At 41.0% G+C, this 11,082-nt stretch overlaps 1 protein-coding gene across 2 annotated transcripts in view; it reads right to left on the minus strand.

Moving 5' to 3' along the window:
* Window positions 1-11,082, minus strand: part of lonrf2 (LON peptidase N-terminal domain and ring finger 2) — a 169,208-nt gene that overhangs the window by 61,031 nt on the left and 97,095 nt on the right. The window lies entirely within an intron of this gene.

The raw sequence follows: 11,082 nt of genomic DNA on the forward strand, positions 1-11,082 counted from the left end.
CCTTTTCACAAGATGTAAAATAAGTATTTGATGTCCCCAGAGTGTGTATGTGAAATTTTAGCTCAAAATACCCCAAATATATTTTTATATAGCATGTTAAAATTGTCACTTTTTGAGGGTGAGCAAAAACGCACCGTTTTGTGTCTGTTCCTTTAAATGCAAATTAGCAGAGGGGGCGGAGCTTCAAGAGCTTGCACTCACGCAGACATGCACTGAAATTTTCTAAAACTTTTTGCCTTTTATGTTCAAACCGGATCCAGACAATGATGAAGAGACTCAAGAAGAAGTGACAACGTGTAGAATGCAACAGGACATTTCCTAATGGTTAGTTGATGAATTCATGTAGCTTATGTGTAGTTATCTTCTAGTCATTGATTAGCATATTCTGTCTTGATGATCTATAAATCGTGTTCCGGGGGGCGGGGTTTATGTAAATTATAGGGTTGGTGATGTCACTAACCCTGAAGGAATGTCATGTAGTCCCTACCAGCTGTTTGTTGTAGTCCTTAAAATCTATTTATTTAAAAGCAAATATCTCCCTTTGCTTTGAACTTTGAGCATTGTAACTTTGCAGATTTGCAGTTGTTAATGCTCAAACAGCAACATTAAGTTGAAAAAGTGAAATCATAATCAACCACCCCTTTAACATTGCATAGTGTTGCGAGATTAATGTTTTAAATATAACATATTGAATAGCTTTATGAAATGAATGACAAAATGAATTCCATTTATTTTTATGTGTATGATGTGTATGAATATTTTGTGTAATTTTTTAATGTATCAGGTTTTGGCGAAATGCTGGCTATGGAGTCCATTACAAATTTCCCTATCAGGGACAATAAAGTACATTTCATTTCAAAATTAACTATGAAACGATACTTAGATTATGAGAGTAAGACCGCCAATAGGTGGCAGCAAGTCTTAAAAGAGTCAGTGAGTCATTCATTCAACCGATTTGTTCCAAAGGCTGATTAATTCAGGAATTAAGCTGTCTATTGGACATTGAATCATTCACTCAACCGATTTGTTCAAAGACTCGGATTCATTCAACAATACGAAACAGTATTGTCCAGTGTTTGGAGTCAGCAGTGCACCGGTTCTGTGGCTTTATTTTGTAATAGCATTAATTAATTAATTAATTTGATTTCAGCTTCATCCCTTGTTCAAAACTCAGCATGCGGTCTAAAATAAAAGTTATGACTGCTGCATATTTACACTTAAATCAATACTGGTCTGCACTTCGCTACAACGTAAAAGCATCTGCTCCATCCTCCGTGCTGTCCAGAGGGTCAAACAGCTCTGCTACACAGATTTTGATAGTTGGATAGCTAAATAAAACCAGTGGTGTGCCAAAGAAATAGGCTGATGGGTAATGTGGGTGCAGATTCAAGGTACATTACTATTTCAGAAATAATCAGCTAATATTTCTCTGGCACGTAGGTTGTCGAACCTATAGAGAAGAAAGCCATTTCTAGGCCCTGCCCAGTGCGGTTTGTGTCAAAAGCATTCCTTAGTCCGGTTGTTTGATGGGAGAGATTATTTGTAATAAACATTTTAAGAATCAGTCCAACAATTAGCAACGGAGGACTATTATTCTGTTGCATGGAATTATGGAAGAACTGAAATCGGCACAGGTTGATCTTTGTTAGACCAATCAGTGGAAAGGGTCGTTTCATGCCCACCCACATGTGGAAATCGAATATTCAAGCCGTTAATCCATTTTCTATCCCTGAACCTAAAAACATAAAATGAAGCAAAATTCTTGTTTAAAAAAAAATTTGTTTTTTTTTTAGCGAAAATAAATAAATGCGCTGTTTTCCCATTTTTCTACTTAAAAACAAAACAAAAACTAATGAACCTGAGATTAATGGTTTATTTTTAATATTTTTTTTTATTTGGGGGGTCAACATTTTAAATGTGAAACTAAACCAAAGATCAGCAAGCAACTTAAATTATCAGAATGTACACGGACTGTTGTTTTTTCGATTCCGTTCATTTCTCACATATTGGACCCTTCTCATGAACATAAAAAACGTACTCGGTTACTTACGTAACCTCGGTTCCCTGAGAGTAACGGGAACGAGTATTGCATCTGCTAGACGCTATGGGAAAACTCCTTTTCTCGAGAATATTGAAGCCTTTATTTTAAAACGCAGTGCAGCTGCACAGCCAGCACAGTGCAGAGCTGTATAGCGTGCTGATTGGCTGGGCTGCGGGAACTGCGGGAACCTATGGCGAAACGGCGAAGCTATCAGGGCGGTTCTCGCTTTGCGCGTGCTGAAACCTGCCAAAATGAGTGTGGCTGCTGACTATATGAGTGGCCCATTTCAACATTGGAATCAGGTTAAATCAACTGAAGCGACAGTTCCTGAACGTGAATCTCAATAGCACGGCCGTCTACGCAATACTCGTTCCGTTACTCTCAGGGAACCGAGGTTACGTTAGTAACCGAGTACGTTCCCTTTTGAGAATGGTTCACTCGTATTGCGTCTGCTAGACGCTATGGGAACCCATTTCAAAACGCAGCGCTATTAGCTCGTCTTCCGATAGGGGAAGGGCTGATAGCAAAATGACCTGGGCTCTGAACGGAATCGAAAGCACCTTGGGTACATAGCCATGTCTTGGTTTGAAAACTTTGTAGTCATTGGGCCCAAACTCAAGGCAGGAAGCATTCGTGGAGAGTGCTTGTAAATTGCCCACTCGCTTGACCGATGCTAGGGCTAGCAAGAGTGTGGTCTTGAACGAAAGAGGCTTCAAGTCAGCCGACTGAAGTGGCTCGAAAGGGGGTCCCTTAAGGGCCCTGAGGACCGTAGATAGGTCCCAGGCGGCTATAAAGGGAGGTCGAGGCGGGTTAAACCTCCTGGCCTCTTTGAGGAAGTGCACGACCAGGTCGTTCCTTCCCAAGGATTGGCCGGCCACATGAGCATGGAAGGCTGCTATGGCCGCCACGTATACTTTGAGCGTGGAGGGGGTAAGACCTGCTCTTGAAGAAATTAAGTACCAGTGGTACTTCACACTAGTAGGGGTCTAGGTTCCGAGCTGCACACCACGCAGTGCCGGTGAACAATGACCACTTAAGGGCGTAGAGGAGTCTCGTTGACGGAGCCCTAGCCTCAGTGATAATGCTTAGGACTCTTTCCGGGAGGTCCCCGGATACCTGTTGAGGGGCCATACATGGAGGGCCCACAAGTCGGGAAGGGGGTGCCAGACTGTCCTGCTCGCCTGCGTGAGGAGGTCCTTCCTCAGCGGTGGAGCTGTCTCTAGCAGCTGCATCAACTCGGGGAACTATGCTTGGGTCTGCCAGAGAGGGGCTATTAGGAGGACTGCAGAGGGAATGCGTAAAGAGGACGGCTGGGCCATTCGTGGGCCACCGCATCCCCGTTCTTTGAAAAGAATGTTGGGCAGTGAGAGTTGTCTTCTGAGGCGAAGAGGTCTACCTCTGCCATCCCAAAGACACTCCAAATTAAACTGAACCATCTGAGGGTGGAGAGACCATTCCCTGGGAGGGACATTGTCTCGAGATAGCATATCTGCACCCTGGTTCAGTATGCCTGGTACATGCGCTGCTCTTAGCGAACGCAGGTTGGTGTGTGCCCATAAAAGGAGCTGTTTGGCCATGGTGTACCAGACTGGTACCAGCTGGTGTCTTTCCAAGGGGCCAGGGCTTTGATACAGCCGTGGTTTACCCTGATGCGTAGGTAGCCAAACCACCACGCATGAGCCGGGACCAGAGCTGAAGGGGACGCATATGCAGTAGGCCTAGTTGGAGTACTGATGATGCGGAGGCCATAAGGCCCAGTGCCCTTTGAAACATTCTGAGGGGCAGGTAAGAGCCCGCCTTGAACGAAGCAGCTAGCTGTTGAATGGAGAGAGCGCGGTCTAGCATAAGCCAGGCTCTCATCTGAACAGAGTCGATAACTGTTCTCAGGAAGGTTATACGCTGGCTGGAGGACAGTACACTCTTGGAGAGCCCAAGGCATTCTAGATGGCTGAGAAGCCAGGATCTGTGGGTTTGTAACTCGGCTTCCGATTGGGCCAGAATGAGCCAATCATTGAGGTAGTTCAGAATGCGCATTCCCTGCTGTCTCAGGGGGGAGAGAGCTGAGTCCATGCATTTTGTAAACGTACGAGGTGCCAGTGACAGTCCGAATGGTAAGACAGTGTACTGATAAGCCCGCAAATCTCAAGAATGGTCTGTGATGGGGGGCTATCTGGATGTGAAAGTAAGTCTCCTGGGCGAATCTGCACGAGGATTTGTTTAGTTGTTAGCATCCTGAATGGCTGTTTAATGAGGGCCTTGTTCATGTGTCCGAGATCTAGAATATACGCCTGAGGCCGCCATCTTTTTTGGGACAAGGAAGTAACGGCTGTAAAAGCCTGACTCCTTTCAGCACGACAACTATTTAAACAAAGAACGTTTCAGTGTGTCGGCGCACTGGTGAAGCTTAACAGGTTAAGTCTATTTTGCTGCTATGTGAAAAAAACGGTCGAAACATAGGTAAGGAGCAACGTGGCTCACGTCCTCCGCCCCGAAGTGTCAAATCTAATAGCGAAAGGTATTAGATTTGACACTTCGGGGCGGAGGACGTGAGCCACGTTGCTCCTTACCTATGTTTCGACCGTTTTTTTCACATAGCAGAAAAATAGACTTAACCTGTTAAGCTTCACCAGTGCGCCGACACACTGAAACGTTCTTTGTTTAAATAGTTCAAAGTTACTATTAGATTTAATGTTATTACCTTGACAAACTATATCTTTTTAATGATGTATAAGATTCAAGTTTCAGTATTTGACCACTATTATATTCTGAGAAACTTATAGTGACAGTTATGTTTTAATTTGTGTCAGGAGTGTAGGATTTGAGGGCGAAACAAACACAAATGAATCTTCCAGGTGATTTGTTCAAACATAATTCCCCACAGAACTCAACATTCCAGGACCCAAATCACTAATCCAGAGCCATAAAACCAGGCTCCAGCCAATCTCCGCTAACCAACGAAACCCCCAGCTAAGAACTTTATGGCCATGCAAGCTTCAAAGAGATGAGCCCAACTAAAGGAAGAACGTTGTCAGCGTTTGATAGTTTTGGAAAGACTGATTGGTTCAGAGATGGCACAGCTTGGTGCTCGATCAAGATAACAGCAGATGTTGCTCGAGCCCACGACAGATATACTAAACAGACCCCCTTCTTCTTAAGGACCTCTGAATGACCCAGGGTGACCCAAATCTCCTCAAGCCACAGAAAACTGACATTTTACCAATAACAATAAATAAAATCACCCCAGAACAATTTTCAATGGACTTATAATCAAACATCATGCAACTACATCATTCTATGTTGTTTCTACCACCTATGTGTGTCTAATATGCTTAGATCCCATATATAAGTCATGATTTGTTATAACTGTTAGATGTTTGAATGAAAGTGTGTCTTGTTTCATATCAGTATGATCGTATGTTCTTGATTCAAAAGATGGCTTGATTGAAATCTGTGTAAAATGTTTCGTATTCTTATAATACTAATGATGTCTAAACTGTGGCATCTGTTCTCTCTGTTAGTGTTGGCGAGCAAGGAGATCACAGATAACGCCTGATTTACGATAAGAAGTGAGTAGAGCCACCTCGTAAATTAAGCCAGTGTCTAATTGGTCAGATCTCTCTTAGGAGGTTGGACAAACATTTTGAGTTTAAAATCTTAGACCCGAACAAAGCTTTGGGCAGAAGAGAAAATGAAAAAGTAGATTCGAAAACCATCATGGAGAAGCCATGAAGAAGAGACCAGACAGACAAGTAACCATGTAAACGCGCAGACGAAAGAACCCAAATCAAGATCAGAAGAACATGGGTTAACCTGTTAAGCTGCACCAGTGCGTCGGCGCACTGAAGCATTTTTTTATTTATTTAGTTCAAAGTTACTATCAGATTAAATGTTTTACCTTGACAAACTATACATCATTAAAAAGATATAAGATTCAAGTTTCAGTATTTGACAACTATTGTATTCTGAGAAACTTATAGTGACAGTTATGTCTTAATTTGTGTCAGGAGTTATGAAATGAAAAAATGCGTTGATCCCTTTAATATGAATTATGACCGTCAGCTGGTCCATTCATAAAAAAAAACTCCGTGCTGTTGTCATGACAGTGCTATACAAAACAACGTCCCTCAGGGCTTTTAGCTCAAAAATGTGCAGACTTGGAGAAATATTGATATATTCTCATAGATTTACATCATATTTCTATAGACAGGAATAATATTTCTTGAATTTATACCCAAATGCGTCGATGTAATCATTATGAGCGCTTCTTACTGAGATGTGCTGTGTTTTCAATTCATACCAATAGCCTGAGGGCGCTATATGCACAATAATACTCCATATATGGAACATGAAGAAGAGACAATCATGTGACCTTCAAGGACGTCACTGATAGCAGCTACACACAAAGCTAACACAGAGATCGCTGTAATATGCAGATATAGACGTTTTGAAGACAATAAACATGATTGCAAATGATATTTGAGTGTTCTTCAAGCAATGCCAGGTATTTTTATAATAATAGATTATATTTATAATGTAATGCTAATCGATATAGACTTTATCATCGTGCATACTATAAATAATATATTTTCTTTCTGATTTTTTTTATCTGAAGCCAAATTAGATCACAGAAGATTATTTAAAACACTCGACTTGAGTTATGAAATAAGTTTGAAGCACAAACATAGTTTTAATCTCATAAATGGTCGTGTATTGATGGTGTGCTAAGCTAACATGCTAGCTAGCTCAGGTGCACCTGTCACCTAGAAGTTATTCTTTTATGGGGTTTTTTCTAAATAGTAATGCTTTTCTGAAATGTTTTAGTGCATTTGATACAGTTTCAAATGTAAGTGAGAACTTTGATAAAATAAATTAGGGACTGAAACCCTATGAATAGCCTGTGAATAGCCAGTCGTTAGTAACTATAATGCAGACAAAAGATATGCATATTTAGATCCATAACCAGGCTGGAGAGGTGTGTGAATGTGTACTGGGGAGACTGAGACTGAATGGGGCTCGTTTGCACCACAAAACAATAGAGACAATAGACTGAATAGATGACTTAGATGATGACTAAACATCAGTAGCATTTTTAGAGTCTAATCAAAATAAAATCATTTGACATGATCTTGAAAAACATTTAACTAAATACAGAGTTTTAGACTTATCATTTTCAGATTTTAAATATACCATGGTCACACATATGGCTTTAGCTGCAGTGCATTTCTAGATTGCTCCAGGGCCCACTTCAATTTTATTTTCATGAATATGTTTCATAAAAATAAATTTCTAATAACTTTACAAAACTTTGAAGCTATTTAAAAAAATTATTTTCATTATGACAATAATTAATTCTACATTTACAATAAACTACCAGGTGTCAGCTTTCAAATGAGATCATACTTGTGCTTTTAGTGCAAAGGGTTCATGAACTGTATGTGTTTCAGTTTGGGTATGTCATTTCTGGGGATTTTTCAAAAGTGGCGTTGCAGCTTAACAGGTTAAACAACTTCATTCAAGCCAATATACTCTCGTCTCAATTTTCTTTCTTTTCTTAGTTTTCTTTTCTTTTCCGTTGTGAGTCTCGGTTCTAAGTTAAGTTTTGCGGCCAAGTTTCGGTCCACGACTGCTTTCCAGCAACAAAGACTCTCCATCTATCCGCCAGCACACCACGTGATTGGCCGCCCCAGACATCAGGCACGAGGACACCAGCCAACGAACTCGGGAAACCCCCGCCAACGAAAGGGAATCCCCAAGAAGGAACTGCAAATAAGCAAGTAGCCTCTAGACTCTTAAGCTGAACTGGTGCATTGATATACATTTAATAACCCGCCTAAGAAACGAGAGAAGGGTTAAATTAATGAGTGATGGTTCGTTTAGGTCAGGTCTTATAAGTGCATATAGAAACTTGGGATTTCATCATCTCACTCTTAAAACTCATTCTTTCCTCACTCTCTCTTTCTTTCTGCAACTCATATGAATGTGTGTGCGTGTGTTTGTGTTAGATATTAGTTTTATGTGTTAGAATAATCAATAAAGTCTTTTTTGTATTTTAAAGAGAAGTGTTACTTGTGTTATGTGCTTACAAATTTAATGTCTTAAACTGCTGATCTAAGTTACCTTGCTAACAAATAGTATTTAACTATAGTTTGGATATTTATATCCGCTGCAGAGCTGATAATTACAGCCAGTTCAAATGAACCGCGAACGAGTCATTTGCTCGGTTGTAATAAGTGATTCTTTCGAAATCCCTATAAATTAATTAATAATTCCTTTGAGCTAAATTGTCAGAATCACTACAAATAATCTTACAGGAGTTATGTAATGAAAAAATGAGTCGATACCTTTAACCCTTTAGGCGCCAGAGGTTTTTTCCTAAAACGTTCGATTTTGACATCTTAATTTCAAAAGGCTATATCTTAAAAGTGATAAAAGATAGAAACTTTCTGTAACTTAGATAAATATTAAGGATGACCCAAAGTTTATGTAGGGATTACATTTTCCCATCTAATTTGCATATTATGATGTCATATGGTGGTGGCGGTCATCTTGGATTATAGAATTTTCATGAAAAGTCACATGTTTAAATGATAAAATGCAGCACTTCTTTCCCCCCAAAATGTCCCTCACCTTCTGTATGCTATATTGCACAATACTGAATGCTCAGGTAAATAGTAAGTAGTAAACAAACTGTGTAAATCATTACTAATAAATGGTAGAAACAAACCGAATGCATGTAGCGGTTGGCCTTTTGCTGTAGAGATTTTCCATTTACTACATACAGTAGGCACTCTGATTCCATGTATGGGGCACATTTATATTATTCATATGACACACAAACACAAGTAGACAAGACCTGTTTAGTTCAAAAACTCACTCGCCACGGCAAGGCACAGATCATGACTGAGATGACGAGACAAGACGAGAGACAATGTTAGTATTTTTTTTTTTGTGTTTTTTGTTGATTTTTTATTTTATTTTATTTTTAGCTGACAAAGATGCACACATCACAAGGACATGAACACACAAAAAAGAACACATTGTACACTACTAAATGGTCAGGGAAATAGATAGTAAATCAACAGTGTAAATCATCACTAATAAATGGCTAAAAATTATGTAGCAGGCCTTTTGCTGTAGAGATAATGACTCCCTATCCATCCAGGTGACATTTCTTGTAGTGTTTCATGGTGTGGTACCTCTCATTGCAAGGCACAACAATATTCGGCCCAATAATCCTCCAACTCTGACTTCTCTACCAGACCCATACTCAAATGCAGAGAAAAGGCGGCTTTCATTTCACTGACAGTTACGTCAGAACATTGATGAAATCTGGATTGTGGATGGAGTTGATGGGAGGCTAAAAACTGATGGGCGTAGCGATTTGTCTCATTTACAACTAAATTCCAGAAATCATCAGAGAGAAAGAGTGATAAAAAATCTAGGGGCGAATTGGCATTGGAGAGTTGTCTATCCCCCAGATATCCCACTGGCTGATCAAAGTGTGTGATCCAACTTTGGTACTCATCCTCATTGGCCAAGTACTCAAAGCCGGCATTCCCATCAGCTTGCGATAAACTATGCATAATAGCCCCTCTGCCCCGTGTCACACCGCCTCTGCTCCTGCTACGGGCAGCACGGGCGCGGCCAGATCTGCCTCGCACGCGCGCCGAGTGTGCACAGCTCGGACTACTGTCATTGTCATTCCCCACCCTGCCTCCATGTTGCCCCTAACTGTCCTATGAATACTTCGACCTCATCTAACATACCCAGTGGCATTAGACAAAGTCTCCACCACAATACTGTCGCCGCGATTGCGGAGAGGCACACGGTCAGAAGACAAAGTTACATGGCTAGCGCGGTAAAAATCTCCCACCTCGTTCCCCATATCACTAACACGCCTGCTAACTTAGCGATGAACACTCCGACCCCGAGAAACATTGTTCCCACCACTGACATTGGGAAAAGGACCATCTAAAGTTACATTGGGCAAAGGATTCACCGTTTGTGCTTGGTGTAGGGCTACACTTTCACTTTCAGATTCACCGTCATCTTCTGAAGGCAGATATTCCCCTTCAGAATCAGGGTCCGCGAATAAAACACCCAACACTTCATTGCAGGTAAGCTTTATTGATGTCATTATATAATAATAATAATAATCTACTGCAAATACTCGCTGACGTTGACAATATTGCTCTGATAAAATGGCTCACTCGCACACTAGCTCCGCTTTTGTTCGCACTGATTCAATGCGCTCTAGCTCGTAGATTTTGTATAGAAGCATGACGTTTTTTTGAGTCGGGGATGAAGTATAACATGTCTGCCATCTAGTGGAGGGGAGGTCGAACGAAATTTGACACCCTATTTGACAAAATCGGCTGTTTTATTCAGTGCCGCATCTTGTCGAGTAAACTCGACCATGGCGCCTAGAGGGTTAACCCTCTGAGGTCGGCAAAGGCGCCGGCGCGTTTTGCTGGATTTTCTTCACATTGTAGCACAATAAACTTAAAGGGTTAGTTCACCCAAAAATGAAAATTCTGTCAGTAATTACTCACCCTCATGTTCTTCCAACCGCGTAAGACCTTCGTTCATCTTCGGAACACAAATTAAGATATTTTTGATGAAATCTGAGAGCTGATCACTTCTCCGTAGGCTGCTAGGTGGCCCAAACTTGCTGGCCCAGAAAAGTTATTAAAGAGATCGTTAATATAGTCCAAGTGACTACAGTGGTATATCAAGCGACGAGAATACTTTTTGTGCGCAAAAACAAACAAAAATAACGACTTTATTCCACTATTCATTTCCTTCTCTCTGGGCCTTGTAAGTGTTTTTGCGCAGCGCGTCTGTGTTACACGTCACCACGTAGGCTCACTATTGGCCGACGCTGGTCATGTGTGTGACGCGCAGCGCAAAAACACTACGCGAACCAACTAGAGGCCCAGAGAGAAGGAAATGAATAGTGGAATAAAGTCGTTATTTTTGTTTGTTTTTGCGCACAAAAAGTATTCTCGCCGCTTGATATACTTAAAGGACAAGTTCGGTAT

The sequence above is a fragment of the Leuciscus leuciscus genome (assembly GCF_965113295.1).
Source record: "Leuciscus leuciscus genome assembly, chromosome: 3".
Taxonomy (NCBI): Eukaryota; Metazoa; Chordata; class Actinopteri; order Cypriniformes; family Leuciscidae; genus Leuciscus; species Leuciscus leuciscus.